Source organism: Palaemon carinicauda, chromosome 2 (genome assembly GCF_036898095.1).
Source record: "Palaemon carinicauda isolate YSFRI2023 chromosome 2, ASM3689809v2, whole genome shotgun sequence".
Lineage (NCBI taxonomy): Eukaryota > Metazoa > Arthropoda > Malacostraca > Decapoda > Palaemonidae > Palaemon > Palaemon carinicauda.
The window spans coordinates 4,837,677-4,862,862 of record NC_090726.1 but is presented as its reverse complement, the minus strand read 5'-3'; the positions used below and the strand labels follow the sequence as shown (position 1 = coordinate 4,862,862).

At 43.3% G+C, this 25,186-nt stretch overlaps 1 protein-coding gene across 4 annotated transcripts in view; it reads left to right on the top strand.

Moving 5' to 3' along the window:
• Positions 1 to 6,010: 6,010 nt before the first annotated feature.
• The window catches only part of LOC137623065 (multidrug resistance-associated protein 1-like), a 232,330-nt gene continuing 213,154 nt past the window's right edge, over positions 6,011 to 25,186 (top strand). For 2 of the 4 annotated variants that reach the window (XM_068353733.1, XM_068353708.1), the window contains exon 1: positions 7,302 to 7,437. The gene's annotated coding sequence lies outside the window, so the exon portion shown is untranslated. Of the gene's footprint in view, positions 6,102 to 7,301; positions 7,438 to 25,186 lie in introns of those variants that run through there. The other 2 variants (XM_068353716.1, XM_068353726.1) reach the window with 2 other exon arrangements.

Sequence of the window (25,186 nt, the reverse complement as noted above, 5' to 3'; positions counted from 1 at the left end):
GGATTATAATACAGGAGAGGGGGTTCCCAGCCCCCTCATCCTGTCCCTTTTAGTCGCCTCTTACAACACAGGGATACGTTTTTATGCCCTCACGGCCCCCTGTGGCCGCGGGGATAAAAAGTAAATATAAAAAATGGTTGAAAATGGCATATAACGAAGTGAAAGTAAGAGAAACATAATTTAGAGGAATGGAAGTTAGTAAAATAAAATTTTGTTGGGATTGCAAGTGGTGTGTGTGGGAAGAAGTTTGTTGGAGGCAGCATGAGGAAGGACTGTGAATGGTGTAATGAAGAAGTGATAGTAATAGTGGAAGAGAAAAAGGGGTTTGGGAGAATGTCTGCAGAATAATAGTGTAGAGAGATATAGAGCGAAAAAATGTGGAAGCAAAGTGCAAGGTAAGTGAGGCTAAGAGGGCAGCTGACCCGAGGTGGGGTCAGTGATTGGGTCATTCATATGAAGAGAATAAGTTTTGGAAAGAAGTGAAGAGAGTAAGGAAAGGTTGGTTCAAGAATTGAAAGATGGAAATGGAAGGTTGTTAAAATGAGAGGAGGCAAGGAAAATGTGGGCGGAGTATTCTGAAAGTTTACTGAATGTTGAGGATAATAGGGAGGCAGATATAATTACTGTTGCAGGTGTTGAGGTGCCGGTGAAGGGAGATGAGAATGAGAGAGATTACAAGAGAGGAAGTGAGAAGAGCACTAGATGAAACGAGAGTAGGAAAAGCATCTGGTATGGATGGTGTGAGAGCTGAGATGTTGAAGGAAAGGAGTGTGACTACTTGAATGGTTGGTGAGATTGTTTAATGTGTGATTTGTGTTGTCAATGCTGCCAGTAGATTGGGTTTGTGCGTGTATTGTACCACTATATAAGGGTAAGGGAGATGTGCTTGAGTGTTGTAATTCAAGGGTTATTAGTTTGCTGAGTGTAGTTGGAAAAGTGTATGGTAGAGTACTGATTATTACGATTAAGGATAGGACAGAGAATGCAATCTTATAAGTACAGAGTGGTTTTAGAAGAGGTAGGGGTTGTATGAATCAAATTTTTACAGTTAGATATGCGAGAAATATTTAGCAAAAGGTAAGGTGGTGTCTTGCGTTTATGATTGATTTATGAAATTTATGGCCCGAAGCCAAACGCCGGAGTTGCAAGGCCATTCAGCGCATATATATATATATATATATATATATATATATATATATATATATATATATATATTTAGAATGAAATATAAGTATATAGATAAAAGTAAAACAATGAAATTAAATCTATATAACAGGTTAAAACTTAAAATCACAATAAAACCAACAGGTTAAAATTTAAAATCACAAAAGAACCATAGATCATAAAAAATACCAATTTCTTTTTAAAACTGTACAACCTACTCCAGTCTCACCTAAAATTTCCCCAAGGGACATACTGTATTGATTAATGATTTTTCCTATGTTGACATCTAAAAACAGTACAGGACACTATAACATGTGTTCAACAGTTATATCTACTTGGCAAGCAGAGCAGCGAGGAGCCAGCCTATCCGCCCCACTTGCCATCAGATACCTGTGAGTATAATGTGTGTGCCCTATACGTACATACATACATACATATACCAAGGCACTTCCCCCAATTTTGGGGGGTAGCCGACATCAACAAATGAAACAAAAAGAGGACCTCTACTCTCTATGTACCTCCCAGCCTGACAAGGGACTCAACAGAGTTCAGCTGGTACTGCTAGGGTGCCACAGCCCACCCTTCCCCGTTATCCACCACAGATGAAGCTTCACAATGCTGAAGCCTCTACTGCTGCTACCTCCGCGGTCATCTAAGGCACCGGAGGAAGCAGCAAGGCCTACCGTAACTGTGTAAACGTGTTAAAACAATGCTAGATCTTCTGTCCTCCTGTAAATGCGACCATGGTTGGACAGAAGGCCTAATTGACTTTAATTTAAAGTTATTTAAATCAGACCAGTGGGCCTGCCACTTGTCTCTACAATAAAACCTAATACTGGGACACTCATGCTGGAAATGTGATTAAGCCTAGTTTCAGCCTTAGCTGCAATGTCGTCTCGCTCATTTCCTACAATTCCAACATGGGATGGAACCCAGCAAAACTTAATCGTAAAATCCTTTCTATTCACTAAAATATAAAACCAATCTTGCATCTCTTTCACCAAATGATGTCAAGAGACTAAACTTCTTAATGCTAATAAAACACTCAATGAGTCGGTAAAAATGGTAAAAATTGTATTAGAAAAATTATATATAAAAAAAAATTAATATCAAAGCAGTCAAAACTGCTAACAGTTCTGCCGTAAAAAATAGAGGAACTTGAGGGAAGCCTTTTTTTAAATTATATTTTCAGTTGTCACTACTGAGCAACCCACACCATCAGAACTCTTGGAACCATCTGTATAAATGTGATAATCATCATCATGCTCGGAAGCATGAGATAGGAAACTAGCCGTTAACTGCTCATCTGAGCTGTTCCTTTTACTATCCATAACCGGACAAATCTCTACCTTAGTCCTATTCCAAGGAGGATATTTTGAAGGGGTAATTTCAGCCACTGTAGGGGGAAGTAATCCCACGTCAATAGCTGAGGCCTCTAGTCTTACTTCTAGTGGATTGGACAACCTATTCCTAGTTGATGCTCTATCAACGGATTGCTTTACTAATTTAAAATTTGGGTTGAGTTTCGAGGTAAGAACACGAGACATATACCTCAAACCCAACTCTTCCTGACGAATATAAAGGGGAGGAATCCCTGAATCCACGTATAAACTATCTAAAGGTGATGTCCTATATGCACCTGTGCAAATTCTTAAAGCCATGTTATGAACCACATCAAGTTTTTCTAAAGTGGTTTTGCATGCATGAAATATGTTATTGTAGCATGGATCCCTTTGTCATCTTGACTCTGTCTGGATAGAAGGATTCAAACTGGGAAAGAGGACATCTAGATGAAGGACAGTTTAAGCAGAGCACTATAGTCTATTGGTGACAATTAATGCATTTGAGGTGTGATTTCAAAGTTACTACTCATTAAGTATTTATTTTTCGTTAATTTTTATCATAATTAAAGATTATTGGGTTAATTTTTCCATAATGATCCAGCTAATATATTGATAAAAATATTGCATAAATTCTTTAAAATCATGCGTATTGAACTGTATCTTTTACTGAATGAAGTTTAAAAATGCTTCATCCAGGAACCTAGTCTCATTAGAACTGTGAAGATGTGAGAGTTACAAGTTAGTGAATTTCAAATGAAAATCACTGAATTCAGGTATCACCAGTTTTGTTGTATGCTGTACAGTCTATCTTTATTTGATACATTTATTGAAATTACATTGTGGGCTATAAACAGCGCTTATGTTTGATCACTACAGCATGAAGGTTAACCGTCGATCCAAATATTTTTCTCAGCTTTCCTCTTGTACATTTTTTAAAACATCCTTAGCATGTTCACTGTAATGTCCCGAATGCAGAGTACAGAGCATCCCATTTACCTTGGTACCCCATTGCTATGAGACTATGCACTCTTCTGCCTTTATCTCTATCTTCATATGTTTTTTATATCTAACAGAAACCTCACATATGGCAGGAATTCATGCAACTTATACTATCAAACCCCATTACTCCAGAATCGCTATGTAAGTCTTATAAATTACCCTTAATCTTATCTTTTTTCTTATTTTTTTTTTTGAAAGTTTGATTGCCATGAATTATGTGAAGCTGTTATAAACGTGGAAATATTTTTAATTCTCACCCTTACATAATGGTAATGAAGATGCGGCCAAAGCCGTAACCTTCCACATTATCAAATACTACTATTTTAGATATCGCCCAATGCTATATATCAGATTCTAATTAGAGTTTACTTAACTTTTGTCAAATCCGCCATCGTGAATAAAAGTGGTTTATTAAAATGGCAAGTGATGACGATTCTGACAACATCGATAATCTGAGAGAGAGAGAGAGAGAGAGAGAGAGAGAGAGAGAGAGAGAGAGAGAGAGAGACTAAAATTCCGTTGAAATTAGTATACCTTTGGAATTTCATGTAGAATAAGAGAATCGACGTTGGGATAATGGTACAACGAGGATGCAATCCGTTGACAGTAGGAAATAAATTGAGAGCGAGAGGAGAAAAACACGAGTGTAGTATACGTTTCAGTGCATACAGCAAAGGAAATTATCATCACTACTGAAATAATGTCATTAACTTGCCCAACAATTTTCCACAGAATGAATGTCCAAGTGTAAATAAAGATAGCATTACAAAAAAAAATGTGTCAATGAGATATAAAACAAGAAAGAAAAAAAAGATAACGTGGACCCGCACATGTAGCCTATTGGTGAATGCATGATATAACCCGATAAAATGGCATTTAATTATTTCCATAAGTAGCATGACGAGCTTCTCATACCAGTGGGTAATGAGTCCACGAATATTTAACAAGAACGAAAGAAGACGATGAGACTTCATATTCTTCGCTCGCCTCTTCTTCAAACTCAAGGTCTTTGGATTAATTCAACATAGATGTCGTACTATGTTGCTGACCTTTACAAATGCCACTCGAGGATATCAATGAAATTGTTGTATTCTCTGGGGATGAACAAATTGTTTCGAGAGACGAAAGAGGGAATAAAAAATGCCAGACGTCGGATTCGTGTAGCACAACAACCTTGACTGCCTGTTAAATTCTGAGAGCTCAACACTTTATACATTCTCCAGTGGGTTATACTGTGGCCAGTGCTATTGTCCCGGAGCAAACGGTATCAGAGAATGGAGTGTTCGTATTATTGGTGCATATTTTAGTTAATTAGATGTATATCCATGTATATTTTTCTGTATTTCATCCTCCATCCATTTTTGTTCCTCATATTTTTTAACACGCAATTACCTTTAATTTTAAAAAATTCCTGATTTTATTTACTTCTTGATATATAAATTTCCAGTTAATCATGATTGCATTTCTTTCTTATTGCATTCCTGGTTACATTTAGTTTAATGTTTGTTCATGCATCATTCATCTTTGTTTACTGTATTTTTAATTTTTGTAATTTCCTATACGTTAATCTCATTTTTGTTTATGATATCGGTTAATTCCACACCACTCCACTCCATCTCTCAAAAATTTCTCTTGATAACTCCCCCGCCCCCGCCCCCCCCCCCCCCCCAAAAAAAAATATAGTAGGCTACCCGTTTCCATCTTAAAGTACCCCACGTGCGCACCAATTAACCAGTTCTGCCTAAAATCCTAATATATATTAATATATATATATATATATATATATATATATATATATATATATATATATATATATATATATATATATATATATATATATATATATATATATATATAGGTGTTACTGCTACTGAAAAGGAAAAGAGGATTTCATAAATGAATACACATAATTACCATTACATTTCACCTTTAAAGAGATCGAATGTGATAGTAATTTCTATCAAAATCAATTAATTTAACCATCTATTTAGTGCGATTTATTGAACGCCGTTAGTGAATAAGTTTAGGCATTTAAACGAAATGATCCTATAACATGAGCGGTAAAAATTGAACTGGATTATATATATAGGCTATATATATATATATATATATATATATATATATATATATATATATATATATATATATATATATATATATATATTCATATATATATATATATGTGTATATATATATATATATATATATATATACATATATATATATATATATATATATATATGTATATATATATATATATATTCATATATATATATGTGTGTATATATATATATATATATATATATATATATATATATATATATATATATATATATATATATATATATATATATATATATATATAAAGTTCTAAATTCAAACAGTATAGACGAGATGCTGCCATATAATCGAGAACGTGGACTGCATATAAAAACTCTCTTATCTTCAAGATGACCTTGTCAAGGCATTAGTGTAGAGAAACAGAACAGTTGTGGTTATTCAGTTACACTTTGGGTCGTGCAGTGAGCACAAACTCTGTTGTCTACAACGAAGCTGAATATATTCAGTAATAAGTGATAGATAATATTACCTGATGTGATGTATGATATGCTGTGTTGGGGGGCGTGTTGTTCATATATCTGCATACGAGAATTTATGATTGCGTCAAGTTTAACAAAACGAGAATAAGAATATCTTATACTCTTATTATTTGAAAATTGATAATTCTGAAGACAAGAAACTATGGTTGGGCATAAATAGCCTAGCTATACTGTTTAGGGGTTTAATATTTTGGTGCCTTTTTTAATATCATTAGAATATAATTGTAAGTTATTAAACGTGAGCACAATAAAGGAAATATAGATGCTAAGGAACACAGATAGAATTATCACTATGCCTTTTTTTTTCTTTAATGTACTTTTGTTGCTGTGGGTATAGGGCCAACAATCTTAAAAGATAAGTGCAAGAATTCTTCTTGCGTTCAAAACTACTATGCAACTGTAACTTGTAAGTCACAGCTTGTATTTTTTTTAGTTACGTATTGTTACAGTTAAATAAAGTTTTGTAATCAAATCGACTGAAATTAAGTATAAAAATCAGGCTATATATCAGTTTAGTGAGATCGGTGTCACTGTATGGACATGAGTCGGGTATGATAATGGAACAATATCCAACAGATTTAGTAAATTTGAGAATAAAGCCCTCAGAAGAATATTGGGAGTTGAATGGCAGGACAGGATTGGCAACTATAAGAAAGATTACCCGAGTACCATATGCACTAGAAGAGTTGGAAGGGCCAGGCTACATGGCTGAGGACCATGAACGTGAAGTAGATGATGAATGGAGAATTATTAAGTATTGATTTAAAAGCTCAAGATAGAGATGACTGGCGAAATATAACTGAGGCCCTTTGCGTCGATAGACGTGGGGGGAGATGATGATGAATTCTCCCTTCTTCCATTTTAGTAGGAGATGATGATGAATTCTAACTCATTGGCAGGAAACTAGGTCATGCTTGAAAAGGTTTAATAGGTCTGGTATGGATCCTTAATAAGCAAAGACCTTGTTATGTCATTGTTGGCTGAGACTGAGAGCAAAGACGTCACTGTACATCTATTAGTGGCCTTTACTGTATTTTTTTTTTTTTTTTGCTGAAAATACCGGATTTTTTACGTAGTTTGTTTAAATAGTATTATTATTATTATTATTATTATTGTTGTTGTTGTTGTTGTTGTTGTTGTTGTTGCATTTGATGTTTTAAAGTAAAGCAGTCCGTCATCATAGATCACGAGTTCACGACTCACGAGCTGTCAGTAGAAAGTGTAAACATTAACATGCCTGATCTAACTCCTGTTCCTGAAGAACCTGATTACTCTTTGAAGAAATTTATTAATGACATTGACAAGTGATGCATAAAATGACTGTGTTTAAGGTAAGGTCACCTGTATCAGGAGTTTGGAGGAGAATGAAAGATAATTACTCATCTGAATTCAAGGGTTTATAGGGAAATAGGAGATAATCCATTTAAAAATATAAGGATCCCCTTGAAACAGGGTAAGGAAGAATCGGACCGGTGATATATATATATATATATATATATATATATATATATATATATATATATATATATATATATATATATATATATATATATATATATATATATATATATATACATACTGTATATAATACACACACACAGGCACACACGATTACTGTTCATAGATGCGATTGTAAAGGTGTGTTTGTTAATTATATACATTACAATCGTTTTGTGTAACAATGAAGTTTTTTTTTTTGCCTTAGTTACATGTTTTGTACAGTTATGGTATCCAATGATATCAGAAATGTATTCCAGTTAAGTCATCAATACCTCCCAAAACACATGACATTCCTATGTCACCAGAGCAGTATGGAAATATGAGAGATTGCTGATAGTAGCAAAATAAAAAGTGAGGTAAGCACATGATACTTTAAATTCTAGCTAAATATGGGAACCACATATATGGGTATTATCATAGACATGCATGGTACAAATTTTAATAATAAAAAGAGGTAAATTTTTAGTTTCAGCCAAATTTGGAAAAATGCAATAAAAATATATTTGTTGCATCAGAAATAGTGTGGTTTCAATGAATTTAACGTTTATTTTGACTGCAAACCAACCGATTTAGAGATTTACTATGTATACCCTAGTTCATCCCACCAATTATGGGGGACACCCTTTGGGAACCGGGGTTTTGGGTGGGGGAAGGGGGGGGAGGGTGTTGGGGCATTGAATGATATTTGCAATAAATGAATGATTAATGTTCCAGCACCCCTCCCCCATACCCCTAACTAGGCCTACCGGGGGGAGGGGGGTAGGGCCCCCCAGCGACCCCCCCTTAAAGCCACAGTAATTTTCAGGGCACCACAGAACCTAACAAACCCACCTAACCTAACCTAGGGGCCCTGTACCCCTACCGAGGGGGGCTTCGCCCCCCCTGCGACCCCCCCTTATGGCCAAAGTAATTTTCAAGGCACCACAGAACCTAACAAACCCACCTAACCTAACCTAGGGGCCCTGTACCCTTACCGGGGGGGGCTTTGCCCCCCCTGCGACCCCCCCCTTAAGGCCACAGTAATTTTCAGGGCACCACAGAACCTAACAAACCCACCTAACCTAACCTAGGGGCCCTGTACCCCTACCGGGGGGGGCTTCGCCCCCCCTGCGACCCCCCCTTATGGCCACAGTAATTTACAAGGCACCACAGAACCTAACAAACCCACCTAACCTAACCTAGGGGCCCTGTACCCCTACCGGGGGGGGCTTCGCCCCCCCTGCGACCCCCCCTTAAGGCCACAGTAATTTTCAGGGCACCACAGAACCTAACAAACCCACCTAACCTAACCTAGGGGCCCTGTACCCCTACCGGGGGGGGCTTCGCCCCCCCTGCGACCCCCCCTTTAACCAGGGGTAAATTTGAATATATATATTTTGTTAAATCACTTCTTACCTTAAACGGAAGATGACGATGAAGATGTGGAAGGTTGTGGTTGACCCTCTTCTGAATCATCAAGTACTGGAATACATTCAGATTTGGTACAATACCACACATGTCTATCCTCACGAAAATGTAAAGGCGAATCACATTTACCACACTGGACACTTAAAGGTAATACGGAATGCTCCCTTAGAAAACGATTCACTACTTCAGGAGTTCCATTATAATTCCCATGAAATCGGCCGATCACATCAAAATAGGAATAACGACATATTTCACACAACCGTACCGGAGGATCCATGACAGTAAAATGACGTGTGATGAAAATATAGAAACCGGAACTTTTGAAAACCGAAAACAAACGACAATCACGGGTTTCTCCCATAATGAAATAGGGAAAAAAACAAAATACTACCGTTTACAATGTTATATTGCACGAAAAACAGATCCTTGAAACAAGACTGAGAGACCAATGAATCGTCCAATAATAACCCTTGAAAAGAACCCAGTAGTATTTTGATTGGAGGAGCGACATTAGTGGGAGGAGCAAATGCGCATTCAAGTAAATATTGTCACATTACGCAATGGGGCGGAGCCAAGTAAGATGAAAACAGACATACAAACGAACAAGAGCTACCTTGCGTGCCCATGGAAAGATATACACTAAACTTAGAAAAAGTCAAGACCTTCAATTCCTGAAATATTTTTTTTCTCTGTAAGTATGCATTAGCGACAATAATGTATTGAGAAGAAGTGTTTTGTTATCACGTGCTTTACTAGGAAAATATATTAATATAATACATTTCCCAATTTGGTTGAATCCAAAACTTTACCTAAAAAGAAATTGAGGTATATAAAGAAAAACTTTTTTTTTTTAAAATCACCTATATTTTCCTCACAAATAAATAGTGGAGCCTTTGTATATCAGCGGCCAGTTCCTCCCGTGTGGATTAAAACTGGACATCAACTAAACTAAACTTTCTACCGTGACCTAACCTACAAGCTGTGTCCTTACCTACTTACCTAATGGTTGGCTAACACTCCGTGCGACTCCCTTACACTGCCTTATTTTAAGTTAGCCGTAATCATACATACAAGTGGCCGCTATCATACATACAACCCTAAATAGTTTATAAGATATACCTTAATATATCCTATGGTAATGGGAGCCATTCATTAAGGTCCAGGGAGGGCCAGGCAATGGCTGTTGATGACCCAGCAGATAGATCTATAGGCTTCCAAAACTCTAAGTCCTTTGCTCACAATGATGGTGAAGTTGCAGATACTAAAAACTATCATGCTTGAGTGGGTCAGAACCATTTCCATTAGACTACCACAGTAGGATACTGGTGTTTTTTTTTGGTGGGTGGAACAAAAAATGATTTAATTACAGTAATATTAATGGCCTTTGCGCCATCTGCAGAGGTCAACGCTGCAACTTAGACGATAAGCGTGATGAGTGCTGGGAATGGTCTGCCTCCCAGTGGGAAAGGTTTGGGCATTTTCGGAAGAAGTCTAAGAGGGACTCTTATTTTTCAAAGGCAACTTCAAAGCAGAAGAAACCCAAGAATTCTTCCTCCACCTCCCGACCTTCCTCCAAAGCTCCTACTCAGACGGCTTCCTCCATGGGGCTGATGAGTAGTAGCATGGGCCATTTAACACCTGGTCAACCTAGGTCCTCGAGAGGTGGTGCTGCCTCCTCTAGCAAGGCAGCCCTGCCTCCTCTAGCAAGGCAGCCCTGCCTCTCCCTTCTGAGTGAGGCCTTATCTCTTTCTCTCTTATTGCAGATGTGGCCTACATTGGGTTTGCTCGGTTCTCCTTCCAAGGAGGTGTCGCTGCGGTTCCATCGGGGTGCAGATATTCAGCGGGCATCAGCTTCAGACGTCGACCCCTTGAGCTTAGTTGACGTAGTGATGTCCGAGGACTCTTGTGTGGCCCCGCCAGCGGTTCCTGTAGCTTCGTCTTCTGCATCATCTTCCGCTGCTGCCGAGGTCTGCGCTCCTTCCCCTGATGAACATCTTTTGGCCGAGGAGTAAAGTCCGAGGCATGTCCATCCTGCGAGTGTTCTCCTTTTCAGCTCAGGGGCACTCATAGAGACTCCTCTTCAGAGGCCTGCTGACGGTCAGCTTGCTGATCGTTCGTGTTGGTGGCAGAAGACCTCGCCATGTCCATCCTCCCCTCCGCCTTCTGGGTGCCTCGGCGAAGAGACGCCTCTTCACTTCATCGCCTCCGCAGTCTTCCTCTTTGGAGGAACCTCCCCGGCCTACTTCTTTCGGTCCCCGACCTTCGCTTCTGTTATCGTCCTCTCCTTAACAAACTTTGGTTCGTTCGTCGCCTGCAAGGATCGTTCACAATCTTCTCCTAAGTATGTCTCCTCATGAAGGTCACATTTCTCCGCCGGAACTTCCAGCAGCAGTTCATCGGCCGCGTTCTCCGTCGCATTGGGCTTTTGCTCGACGTTCACCTGTTTGTCAGGTTCTCCATCGACCTACGCGACAATCGCCCACTGTTCCGTCAGCTCATAAATCGCCCAGCCATCACATGCAGCTGACGACTCGTGAACCGCCTGCTTCTCGTAAATCGCCAGCTACGTGAGAATTGCTTGCAGTTCGACAACTGCCTGCTCTTCCTTCATCAACACGGAAATAGCCTGCTACATGTGAACCATTTGCAGCACGTCAATCGCATGCTGTTCCAACTGTTCAGAAATCGCCTGCTTGTCAGCATCAGGAACGTTGATCTCTTACCTGATAGCGTTCACTCGCGTTGCATAAACCTTCACCCTCTCGTGAATCGCCCACTCACCGCTCAACAAGCCGGAGCATATCCAGACCCTCCGAACGCGATCGCCCATCAGTGCGTGAATTGCTTCAACACGAAGCGTCGACCACCTGTCATCCTTCCGATCCAGCGTTGCATTAATCGCCTGCTTGTGATTCGTTGACCCACCGCCCATCCTCTCGTTCACCGGTAGCGATCGATACTGCGATTTCGTGGCATTGCATGGCAACGCTTTGACATCCTCCCCGTCGATAACCATTGCTTCATCACCAGGCTTCACGTCGGCAATAGGAGATTCACCGGTGTTCCCCAACGCATCAGCAATCGTCAGCAGCCCGGAAAGGAGGAACAGGGCAAGTTTCAATGGTTTAAAATCACGAAACTTCCAGCACTCAGGAAGGAACCATCGTCTTCTGTGCCGAAGTCTTCATCATCAGGGATGAGGACTCCTTGTAATGACCCTTCGACCTCGATCGCTTCAGGGGAATCATCAGTTTTCAATATTAAACTTACCCGATAATCATGTAGCTGTCAACTCCGTTGCCCGACAGAATTCTATGGAGGGATACGCCAGCTATCACAATACTAGAAGGGGGTGTACTTACCAGCGCCACCTGTGGCCAGGTACTCAAGTACTTCTTGTTGACACCTCCTCAATTATTCCTCTGTCGTGCTTCCGGCAAGACGTTCTGGGATACGCTTATGTTCTTGGAGTATTTTCACGACTTTGGTGAAGTATTTCTCTTTGATTTCGGCTGTCGCTTTACTGGAAACTTCTATATTAGCTTAGTTAGCTTTTGGAATTAATTTGATTAATTATGGTGTCGAAGAGAGTATGAACTCTCTTTCACCTTTCAATGGCCGACCCTTCCCTTAGACGGAAGTGTTGGTGTCTAAGAGAGTATAGACTCTCTTTCTTAATTTTGTAACAAAAGTTATAGATTTATTTTATATCTCTCCGCCTCTTATAGGCCTCTTCGATTAACTTCCTTTTATTATAAACTTATTAAAATTAATTTTTATATTTGTTTATATTCGACCTTCCTAATAGTAGGCGGTCTTTTCTTGGTACCGAAGTTAATTAACATTGAGCCCGTCATTTCGGTTTTACCTGTTAACATATTATGCTATTTTAATGTCTTTGAAAGAATTTCTTTGATAGTCTAGTACTGTTTTCAAAGTTGAACTAACGTTTTGTTTTGTCTCTGCAGTTGTTGACGTTCAGAACGTTCAACTTGCACTCTATCGTTACGATAGAGAAAGAGTTTTCACGGTTTCACGTTGCAGTAAGAGTAACCGTGTCTAGCGTTTTGTTCATTCTTTCTTAACTTAATGGTTTTGATCCTAATAAAGGAACTTTTCATTTTGGGAAATATTTCAGTTTTTTCCTTTAACAATAATATGTTTTAACGATATATATGATTGGGCTCTTCTCTCAGGTTCTAAGTCAAGAGAGAGAGAGAGAGAGAGAGAGAGAGAGAGAGAGAGAGAGAGAGAGAGAGAGAGAGAGAGAGAGAGATAGAGACGGAGGGAGAAAGAGGAGAATAAACGTTTCATTCAAGCCTGCCAGGCGTACGAATAACGTTGTTATCGTTTTTTCTCTTCTCCCTAGTCTCTTTAGGGGAAGAAGGTAAACGTTTCTAGAGTGATCTAGTGTTTAGTCTCTTTCCAGCCACTGAATTATTTATCTTTCATTAGATTTTTCTGTTACATTGTAATTCTGTTTTCGCAATTACTAACTTTTGAGAAAGGATAGAATTGCGTGTTTCAGGTACAAACCACTTAAAGTTTCGAGTTCAGTGAAATAAGTGCAAACAGAAAATCAAAGTGATAAGTGATTAGCGCAAAGTTCAGTGTTGTGCGTGAGGGTACTTCTGTGCGCGCCAGTCGTCCTCCCAGTCCGGGACCTCTTGCAAGCTCCCAAGCCCAGGGGAGAAGCAATGTCGAAGGGCAGAAGGGTTCAGCAGGCCTTGATCGGCGCACAGAAGTATCCTCGGTGGTTGTGGGCGTGTCTTACCGAGACCGTCACTCCCACCCGCAGACGATTGAGCCCTTATTTTGCTCGTCTGCAGAAGAAATTTAGGGGAGAAAACGCTGGTCTCAGGTCTCAAGACCTCTTAAACGTAAAGTCCAGACCTATGCCAGACGTACGAAGTTAGAGTTCAACAACCCGGATGCAGTCATTGGGTTAGCTCTGACTCTCCTCAGTCATCAGTTGAATGCACTCCGCCTAAGAGGAGTAAGGTTCTGCCACAACAGAGCTCGACTGTTAAGGCTTTACCTCAGCCTACTGTAGTTTCTGCCGACCCCAAGTGGACTCTACTACAGTCCATGCAAGCTCTGCTTTCGGACTTGATGCGTGAGTGTCGGGCTGAGAGTGTTGCGCCTCCGCCTCCGCCTACACTCCCTCCGCCTGCGCTCGCTCCGCCTGATCGCAGTTCCACCTGCCAGGCGTACGATGTTGAGCCACGTTCTGAGTTTGCTGTTCCCAGTGGTGTTCAGCCTCCGCCTTCCTTAAGGCAACTTTTACAATGGGATCAGGAGGATTATACCTCTCTTCCTCCGCCTCCACTTGCTGCTCCACCAGTGATGCAACACTCGGTTGAGGTACAACAACCTCTCCCGTCCATGAGTCAGTCTCCTCAGCTCTCGCTGCAGCGAGCTCAACCCTCCTCAAGGCAAGCACCTCAACACCTTAGCCTTGCGCCTCAGGAGCCTCAACTTGCGAGATTTTTACTGCGTTCTGCGCAGCCACTACCTTTTCGCTCTCAGCTCACACCGCAGGAACCTCAACTCGTTCCTCAGGAACTTGCTACTGCGCATCCGCCAACCACTCAGCAAGCGCAACCCTTGAGTTCAGCCACTCATGCCAGGAGTCAGCCTCCTCCACCCATGAGCCTACCTTCTGCTGATCAGCCTTTGCAGACTGAGCCTCAGGTGTTCCCTCAACAGAGTCTTGAAGAGGAAACCACAACTATTGTTGTTCCAGCTCGTTCTAACTCTGCTGTTCAGCATACCTTACCTCCATTTTCAAACCTATGATAATGGAGGTTATTTGTATTACTTATAAAAATATATTTGTATTCCTGGCAATATATTTTTAACAATATCGCAAAATATGGCAAAAATATGAATCATGAGTTATGAATGTAAGGTATATATTATGTTGATATTAAAACCCCATGCAAGCATGCATAAACCACTCTAGCACTGGTCATGGAATTTCTGAGAAATGTTAAACGCCATGCACACGCTCTGCTTACCTTACATGCTCTGCTCACAGCATGCTCTGCATACTACATGCTCTGCATACAGCATGCTCTGCATTCAGCATGCTCTGCATACAACATGCTCTACATACAGCATGCTCTGCATACAGCATGCTCTGCATACAACATGCTCTGCACACAGCATGCTCTGCATTCAGCATGCTCTGCATACAACATGCTCTGCATACAGCATGCTCTGCATTCAGCATGCTCTGCATACAACATGCTCTACATACAGCATGCTCTGCATACAGCATACTCTGCATACAACATGCTCTGCATACCTTACCGCATGCTTCTCAGTCACACATCTTTGGTTGTTGCCAACTCACTAGACTGTCAAGCAGTTTCATAACGTTGCCTTCTAGTCTGCTGCTTTTGCACCAGTGAACCCTCACTGAGAGAACTTAGCTTTTCTAGGATATGGTCCCTGTAGATGAGAAAGTTCTTTTCTCCCTCCTTCTGATATTCCCTTGAGGACTCTGTCATTTGGAGGGAGCCTTTAGCTGCATAGCCTCCTATGGACTTTTATTTAAGCATAACATGCTTCCAGGGAAGGTAATGGTTCCACTTCAGTCGCTAATCCCGTCTGTTACCACACCTGCTCCCATAGACCTTGAGCTGTGTTACAAGACATGCAGTCCAAGCTTAGTCCTTGTTAGAGGATTTTTTGTTTACGGAGTCTATGTGTCACGGGGAAGACGTTCAACAACCAACAGAAGTGACTTGTTGTGACGCAGTGCGGCAACCTCAGCAACCCGATAAGGAGTTTGTCTGTACGACCCAGACAGTCTAGACAGATTCGGGTTGTCACTGTACTTCCTCGCTTGCCCATGATTGACAGTTCACAGACTGTGCAGCAGTACCATGATCTTGTGTCCGGCTTCGTCAGACGACTGGCTTTTAAGAGCTCCCACAAGTCGTCGCTGTCTGGAGATTTTCAAATGGACTATGGATCTGACCAAGGAACTGGGCCTCCTGGTCAATTTTGAGGAGTCTCAGCTCGTCCCATCCCAGACCATTGTCTCCTTGGGTATGGATCTTCAGAGTCGAGCTTTTCGGACTTTTCTGTCGGCCCCAAGGATCTTCCAAGCCCTAGAATGCATCCAGAGCATGCTGAGAAGGAACCGATGCTCAGTCAGGTAGTGGATGAGTCTAACAGGGACACTTTCATCGCTGGCCCTGTTCATCGTGTTAGGGAGACTCCACCTCCCCCCCTTCAGTATCATCTAGCTGCTCACTGGATAAAGGACATGACGCTAGAGACGGTCTCAGTCCTGTTTCCGAAGAGAGGAGGTCTTCTCTCGCGTGGTGTAAGAACAGCTTTCTTCTCAAGGAAGTCTACCTTTGGCTGTTCAGAAACACAACCGCCGTCTCCTCTCGGACGCATCAGACACGGGCTGGGGTGCGACTTTGGACGGACAAGAATGCTCGGGAACTTGGAATCAGGAGCAAAGGACACTTCACATCAATTGCAAGGAGTTGTTGGCGGTTATTCTGGCCTTGATAAACTTCAAGTCCCTCCAGCTTAACAAAGTGGTGGAGGTGGACTCTGACAACACCACAGCCCTGGCTTATATCTTCAAGCAGGGAGGGACTCTTTCGTGGAAGTTGTTCTAGATCGCAAGGGACCTACTCATCTGGTCTAAAGATCGAAAGCTTACTGGTAACGAGGTTCATTCAGGGCGGTATGAATGTCATGGCAGATCACCTCAGACGGAAGGGTCAGGTCATCCCCACAGAGTGGACCCTTCTCAAGAATGTTTGCAGCAGACTTTGGGCCCTGTGGGGTCAGCCAACCATAGATCTGTTCACTACCTCGATAACCTAGAGACTCCTGTTGTATTGTTCTCCGATTCCAGACCCAGCAGCAGTTCACGTGGATGCTTTTCTGCTGGATTGGTTCCATCTCGACCTGTATGCATTCCCGCCGTTCAAGATTGTCAACAGGGTACTTCAGAAGTTCTCCTCTCACAAAGGGACACGGCTGACGTTGGTTGGCTCCGCTCTGGCCCGCGAGAGAATGGTTCTTAGAGGTACTACAATGGCTGGTCGACATTCCCAGGACTCTTCCTCTAGGAGTGAACCTTCTAAGTCTACCTCACGTAAAGAAGGTACACCAATCCTCCACGCTCTTCGTCTGACTGCCTTCAGACTTTCGAAAGACTCTCAAGAGCTAGGGGCTTTTCGAAGGAAGCAGCCAGAGCGATTGCCAAAGCAAGGAGAACATCCACTCTCAGTATCTATCAGTCTATAGGGGAAGTCTTCCGTAGCTGGTACAAGACCAATGCAGTTTCCTCAACCAGTACCACTGTAACCCAGATTGCTGACTTCCTGTTATATCTAAGGAAAGTAAGATCCCTTTCAGCTCCTACGATCAAGGGTTACAGAAGTATGTTGGCAGCGGTTTTCCGCCACAGAGGCTTGGATCTTTCCACCAACAAAGATCTACAGGACCTCCCTAGGTCTTTTGAGACCTCAAAGGAACGTCGGTTGTCCACTCCAGGCTGGAATCTAGACGTGGTCCTAAGGTTCCTTATGTCATCAAGATTTGAACCTCTCCAATCAGCCTCTTTTTAGGACCTCACATTAAAAACTCTTTTCCTCGTGTGCTTGACAACAGCTAAAAGAGTAAGTGAGATCCACGCCTTCAGCAGGATCATTGTTTTCACATCTGAAACGGCTACATGTTCCTTGCAGCTCGGTTTTTGCTAAACGAGCTTCCTTCACGTCCTTGGCCTAAGTCGTTCGAGATCCCAAGCCTGTCCAACTTGGTGGGGAATGGTCTGAAGAGAGTACTTTGCCCAGTTAGAGCTCTTAGGTACTATCTAAAAAGGTCTTAACCTTTACAAGGACAATCAGAAGCCTTATAGTGTGCTATCAAGAAACCTTCTTTTCCAAGTTCTGAGAACTCAGTTTCTTACTATTCAGGCTTCTGATTAGAGAAACACATTCTCATCTGAAGGAAGAAGACCTTGCTTTGCTGAAGGTAAGGACACATGAAGTGGGAGCTGTGGCTACTTCAGTGGCCTTCAAACAGAGCCATTCTCTGCAGAGTGTTATGGATGCAACCTATTGGAGAAGCAAGTCAGTGTTCGCATCATTCTATCTCAAAGATGTCCAGTCTCTTTACGAGTACTGCTACACCCTGGGACCATTCGTAGCAACGAATGCAGTAGTAGGCGAGGGCTCAGCCACTACATTCCCATAATCCCATAACCTTTTAACCTTTCTCTTGAATACTTTTTATGGGTTGTACGGTCGGCTAAGAAGCCTTCCACATCCTTGTTGATTTGGCGGGTGGTCAATTCTTTCTTGAGAAGCGCCGAGGTTAAAGGTTGTGATGAGGTCCTTTAGTATGGGTTGCAGCCCTGTATACTTTAGCACCTTTGAGTTGATTCAGCCTCCCAAGAGGAACGCTGCGCTCAGTAAGGAAGACGATCTTATTAAAGGCAGAGTAACGGTTCAAGTCGACTTCCTTACCAGGTACTTATTATTTCATTGTTATTGTGGATAACTGATTATATGAAATACGGGATACTTAGCTATCCTTTAATCTTGTACACTGGTTTTCACCCACCCCCCTGGGTGTGAATCAGCTACATGATTATCGGGTAAGTTTAATATTGAAAAATGTTATTTTTATTAGTAAAATAAATTTTTGAATATACTTACCCGATAATCATGATTTAATCGACCCTCCCTTCCTCCCCATAGAGAACCAGTGGACCGAGGAATAATTGAGGAGGTGTCAACAAGAAGTACTTGAGTACCTGGCCACAGGTGGCGCTGGTAAGTACACCCCCTTCTAGTATTGTGATAGCTGGCGTATCCCTCCATAGAATTCTGTCGGGCAACGGAGTTGACAGCTACATGATTATCGGGTAAGTATATTCAAAAATTTATTTTACTAATAAAAATAACATATTGTGCTTCCATGAGCAAGCAGCCGTGGTTCAGCACCTTGGTCAGGACTGTGACCCAGGCCTTTGTCCCTCTGGTTCCTGCACAACCTGTGAAAGACCCTGGGGTTTCTCCTCAGTTTCGACCGACCCAGGATGACGGACCACGATGGCTTCTCCCCTGAAGAGAAAGAGAGGAACTTCTGACAAGCTTCCATCATGGTGGGTCAAGCTGACTCTGGTCAGGGTTCCAAGATCAGAGGTGTCCCCGGTAAACCCAGCATTGCTTCTACTTACCAGTGCCTCACCCACCGACCTGAGAGGCTCTCAGAGGGAAGAGTCAGTTTCAGACTCTCCCCTTCCGTCACCGACAGAAAAACCCCACGAAGGGGACTCTGTGTCTCTCGTGGACTTTGTAGAGGATCCCAGTTCTCTATCGGCTAAGAAGGTCGTTACTTCGAGACCTTCGGTCTTGGAAACCCTGTTTTCCCCAAAAAAGCAATCTAAGGATTCCAAGACAGCACTAAAGTCACCGGCAAGGACTCAGAGACCCACAGAGGGGGTCAGGAGCCGAGTCAGCCTTCCTGTTGATGACTGCGACCCACCCTGGGGTGAGACCTCGGCGGTGGATGATGATATCGCTGTCAGCCTAGCTTCAGATGGAGACCAGAGGGTTCTCAACGGGTTACCGTACCCAGAGATGGTCCCTCAAGAAGGTAAAGACAGTTCTGGACCTTGTCTTGGGTACCCAGAAGCCTCCCAAACTCCAGTGCAGCCCTGCTCTGGTCACAGGGATTGAAGGATGCTCGGCGTAAGATCGCCTCACAGCTTTCTGATTATGCTGCGTCTTATCGTTCAAACTCGTCCGCCAAACTCCTCCCACCTTTGGGTGTCAACCAGAGGAGATATTATGAAATCCTGGACGAGCCTTGCTCAACTGTCTCTCTCCACCACTTACTTGAAGAACTGACTAAGGGAGTCTCTCTAGAGAGGCTCTCTTCGCGGCAGGTTCTGTTCTCGGCATCGGAGATCGTGAACAAAGAGAAGGTTGTGAAGTATGCCATGTGGGAGACTTTGTGTCTTGATCTTTGGTTTGGATCTGTGGAAATCCTGGTACGGACCAAAGATTTTTATAAGGAAAGTACCAGGAAGGCTATGGAGACCTTCTTTCTCACCGTCACCAGCACCATTGAGTTTCTGGCTCACCAGGTAGTGAAGCTGTGGGCTAATGCCATCTTGAAGCGAAGAGACGTGATGGCTGAGAGATTCCACCAGCAGGTCCCAATTGCTGAGATCTCACGGGTCAGAAACTCCTCCCTGGAGGGTTCCTTCCCCTTCGAGCCCAAGGATGTCAAGCAGGCTGTGGAGAGGTGGAGGAAGTCCAACACAGACTCCCTCCTTCATAGGGCCCTGACATTGCGGCCCTACAGACCTCCATCCCCTTCAAAGACCAACCAACCGAAACCTTCATCTAGTAAAATGGCAGCAAACAAAAAGGTGTCTAAAAAGCCCTTTCCTGTTAACGACTGGAAAGGCACTAAGTTCAACCGTGGGGGAAAACACCAGAGAGGTGGCGGCAGAAGGCGCGAGCGCTAGAATAGGCAATCCCCCTGCTTGTACACTAGTGGGGAATGCCTACAAAGCTACTGGACCAGGTAGATGCAGTTCCGAGCTGAACCTTGGATGGCCTCCATAATTCGTTCAGGGTATTGCATCCTGTTCATCTCTTCTTTCCCTCCACTGACCAAGAATCAAGTGCTTGTGAGCTTCTTTGGGATGGGATCGGCAAAGGGGCCAAAGTCCAAAGCTTGTTGGAGAAGGGCGCTCTCCAGGAGGTTCTTGTGGGGTCCCCAAGCTTTTTCAGTCGATTTTATGGGGAAAAAAGTTTCTGGAGGCTGGAGACCAGTCATCGACCTCTTGGCACTGAACAAGTTTGTCGAACAGACTTCGTTCAGCATGGAGATGGCAGACACAATCAGACTAGCGATAAGGCCACAGGACTTCATGTTTACACTGGATCTGAAGGACGCGTACTTCGAGATCCCAGTCCATCCGTCTTCAAGGAATTATCTAAGATTCAACATTGACAGCAAAATATACCAGTTCAAGGTGCTGTGTTTTGGCCTTTCCATAGCACCTCAGGTCTTCACAAGAGTGTTTGCCCTGTGTCATCTTGGGCTCACAGGTTCAATATCTGTCTCCTTCGTTACCTGGACGACTGGCTGATCCTAGCAGACTCAGTGACAACCCTTCTTTAGCACCGAGACAAACTTCTGAGGCTTTGCCAAGATCTGAGGATCATGGTAAACCTCGAGAAGTCATCCTTGCTTCCCACTCAAAGACTGGTATACCTAGGCATGATATTAGACACCAAATTACTCAAAGCCTTCCCATCAGACGACAGGATAACGAGGCTGAGGAAGGTCGCAAGTCCTTTTCTTAGACGAGAAGAACTCCCAGCCCAGAAGTGGCCATTTTTAAACACAAGACTTACCTGGTGGTTATATATATAGCTTACGTCCCTGACGTCACGGCAGAAAATTCAAAACTCACGCCAATCGCCGATTGGATAGCCAGGTGTGCTACCTGCACGCCTCTAGCGAGGTACCTAGAAACCATTCCATCGGTATTCATATTTTCCCTGCCGGCGCTAGCGGTAACATTGGTTGGATATTCTCCTCGCTTTTTGACTGATTATTGCTGTCCCTTTGGTGAAGTACAATAATTCTGGTTTTTTGACTCTCGCTTGATTGGATTTTCGTTTGGATACTCTAGTTATATGTTTGGATATTGATATTTTGACCCTAGCTTGTATTTGATCTCTCTTTCAAAGTTCAAAATGGCCACCCCGTCTAGTGGTTTCAGGGTTTGTGCTAGTGGGTGTAAGACCCATTTATCAAAGGCCTCCATTGATCCTCATTCACTCTGTATTAAATGTAGAGGTAAAGTTTGTAAACTTGATGATAGGTGTAGAATGCCTTATTTTGTCTGATCATGAGTGGCTGGATTTCGATCGCTATGTATGAAAGTTAGCAAGAGATAGGGTAAGACGTAGTTCTTCTCTTTCTTCTAAAGATTCCTCTTCCCATGTCACTGTTCCTATTCCTTCCCCTGTAGTGGTAGTTCCTGATCCCACTACGAGTACCAATAATGAACCAACACTTAAAGATATGGTGTTGGCTATCCAGGCATTGGGTACGAAGGTAGAGTCTATCGCTGCAGATAGAACGCAGTTGTTGGCTGATGTTAAACAGCTGAAAAGTGAAAGTGCTAAAGGTGCAGTGAGTGTTATTTGTGCTGTAGAGGGTGCGCCTGCTCGGGCTTGTCGTTCTCCTAGTCCTGGACCTCTTCCAAGCTCCCCAACCCCTGGGAGAAGGAATGTCGAAAGACGAAAGGAAACGACAGGCTTTAGCTCCCGAACAGATGTTCCCTTGAGTGTTTCTGTTGACGTTTCCCAGGATGTTCGCCCTTACCATAGTAAAGGTGAGGTTAAAAGGTTTGGCTCATCATCAGATGATGATTTTCCTAAAAGAGGTTGGCGTCAAGCCTCCAGACCTCTTAAGAGGAAATTTAACCAGCGTCCTTCCAGGACATCGCAAGCAGGCTGTAGTCATTGGAGCAGCCCTGAACGCTTTTCGTCTGAAGAAAGCTCGCCTACTAAGCGTCCTGCTAAGACATTAAATTCTGTTGAGAATTGTCCTGCTGTTGAGCAGTTATCTGATCTGGGCGTGACGTCGATTCATGCTCCTCCACCCCCTTCAAATTGGCTCTCCCCCGCTGGTTGCTCTAAGCGGTCTTTGATCAGTGGAGAGGACGAGCTTGCGATTGATATTTCGCAAGCAGATTCTAATTTTAAGATGTTGCAAGAAATGCAGAAGCTTTCATCATTTATGAAAGGCTACCAGAATACGGAAGCCTCTTCTCTAAACTCTAAACGGCACAAGGCAGTGGAGTCGGCAAACGCTTGTGGATCAAGTTTCTCAACGCGTCGAGCATGCGGCGACGCATAGCGATGAACGTGAAGTTAAACTTACTACACGTGAAGTTGATCGCTCTGGCTTTCAGGAAGTCGAGCGTCCTCCTAATCGAGGTGCTGTTCATGCGCTTAGCAGTGATAGTGATCGTCCTGCTAAAAGTGCTTTCAAGCGTTCAGCAAGGCGCGATGTCGAGCGTCCTCTTGAGCGTTCTGGTTTAGCTAAGCAAGACGTTGTTCTTTCTTCTGTTCGCAAAGCCGAGCGTCCTCCAGGACGTGACGTCGAGCGTCCTCCAGGACGTGACGTCGAGCGTCCTCCAGGACGTGACGTCGAGCGTCCTCCAGGACGTGACGTCGAGCGTGATGTCGGGCGTCCTCCCATCGAGCGTTCAACAGAATGCGAGCGTCCTCCAGGACGTAACGCGAGCGTGATGTCGTCCGTCCTCCCATCGAGCATTTCTCAGAATGCGAGCGTCCTCCCATCGAGCGTCCTCCCATTGAGCGTCCTCCGGGGCGTGACGTCGAGCGTTCTTCCATCGAACGTCCTCCGGGGCATGAGCGTGCTCTGTTACGTAACATCGAGCATCCTCCTGTATGCGATGTAGAACAGTAAACATCCAGACAGGACGTTGAACGAAATACAATTCTTCTTAGCTGTGATCGCGCGGATCGCGAGCGTTCCGAGGAGCGTCAAGGCTCTTTGTTGGAGGAAGAAGCTGATGTTCCTCTTTCGCCTACCGAGCCCTTTGAGGAGTTATCTGAAGAGCAAGACTCTAAGTCTTTTCGTCCTTCGGTAGACTTAAAGAAACTCATGAGGATTTTTCATAATGAATTTCCAGAGTCTTCTGTTCCCGAGGCTCCACGATCGCCTCCATCGGAGTTTACTCTATGAAAGCCTAAGAAAAAGTCTGTTCACTAAGATGGTGCTCTCTCGTTCATCAAAAAGAGCACTTAAATTGATGGGAGACTGGATGGGATCCAAGAAGGAACAAGGGAAAGCGACCTTCGCGTTCCCCCCTACTAGATTGGCATCTAGGTCCAGTATATGGTACGATACGGGAGAAGTTCTCAGCTTGGGAGTTCCTGCCTCTGCCCAGGGAGACTTCTCAAGCCTGGTAGACGCTCCCCGTAGATCGGCCATGAGGAAGACTAAGGTTTTTTGGTCTACCTCTGAATTGGACCATTTGCTCAAAGGTGTCTTCAGAGCCTTTGAGGTATTTAACATCCTTGATGGGACTCTGGGGGCCTTGGGGAAGAAGGTGGCTACGCTCAAAGAAGGGGACTCTTCGATCTTAATCCACGTCATGTCTTGCATGGATAAGGCGTTGCGAGACAGGGCGAATGAGTTGGCAGCGATTTTTACAGCAGGCATTCTCAAGAAGAGAGCCCAGTTATGTTCATTTCTGTCTGTATTGGTTTCTCCTTTTCAGAAATCTGAATTGTTGTATGCTCCGCTGTCGTCATCCCTGTTCCCACAAGATCTTATAAGGGAGATTTCTTCCTCGTTAACGCAGAAGGCCACTCAAGACCTAGTCTCGAAGACGGCAAGGAAAGTGTCGCCATCATCTTTCGTTAGTCGGAAACCTAAAGAAGTTGCTCCTTTTCCAAAGTTTTCCCAGCCCTTTCGAGGAAAGCCTTCCATTAGAGGTAACTTTAAATCAGATGGAAGGGGAACTAAGAAAAGAGGAGCCAAGACGGGGCGAAGCAGAGTCTGACTGCTTTAGCCTTCAGGCAGTAGGAGCCAGACTACAAACCTTCTGGCAGGCATGGGAGAAGAGGGGTGCAGATCTTTGGTCAGTCCAACTTCTAAGGAAGGGCTACAGGATCCCTTTTATAAAGCAACCTCCTCTAAGGTTAACCCCAGTGGATCTCTCTCACAGGTACAGGGAGGAATTAAAGAGGCAAGAATTACGTTCGTGTCTCTCTTGTTGGAGAAGGGAGCTATAGAGAAAGTACAGGACTGGCAGTCACCAGGCTTTTACAACCGCCTTTTCCTGGTTCCCAAGAACTCTGGGGGATGGTGTCCAGTTCTGGACGTAAGTACTCTCAACGGTTTTATCTAGAAGACAAGGTTCTCGATGGAGACGTCGAAGTCAGTGCTTGCAGCGGTAAGGAAAGGCGACTGGATGGTGTCACTGGACCTCCAGGATGCTTATTTCCACATCCCGATTCATCCGAGGTTCAAGCACTTGTTGAGATTCGTATTCCAGGGAGAGGTCTTTCAGTTTCGAGCTGTGTTTCGGCCTCAACACTGCCCCACAAGTCTTTATGA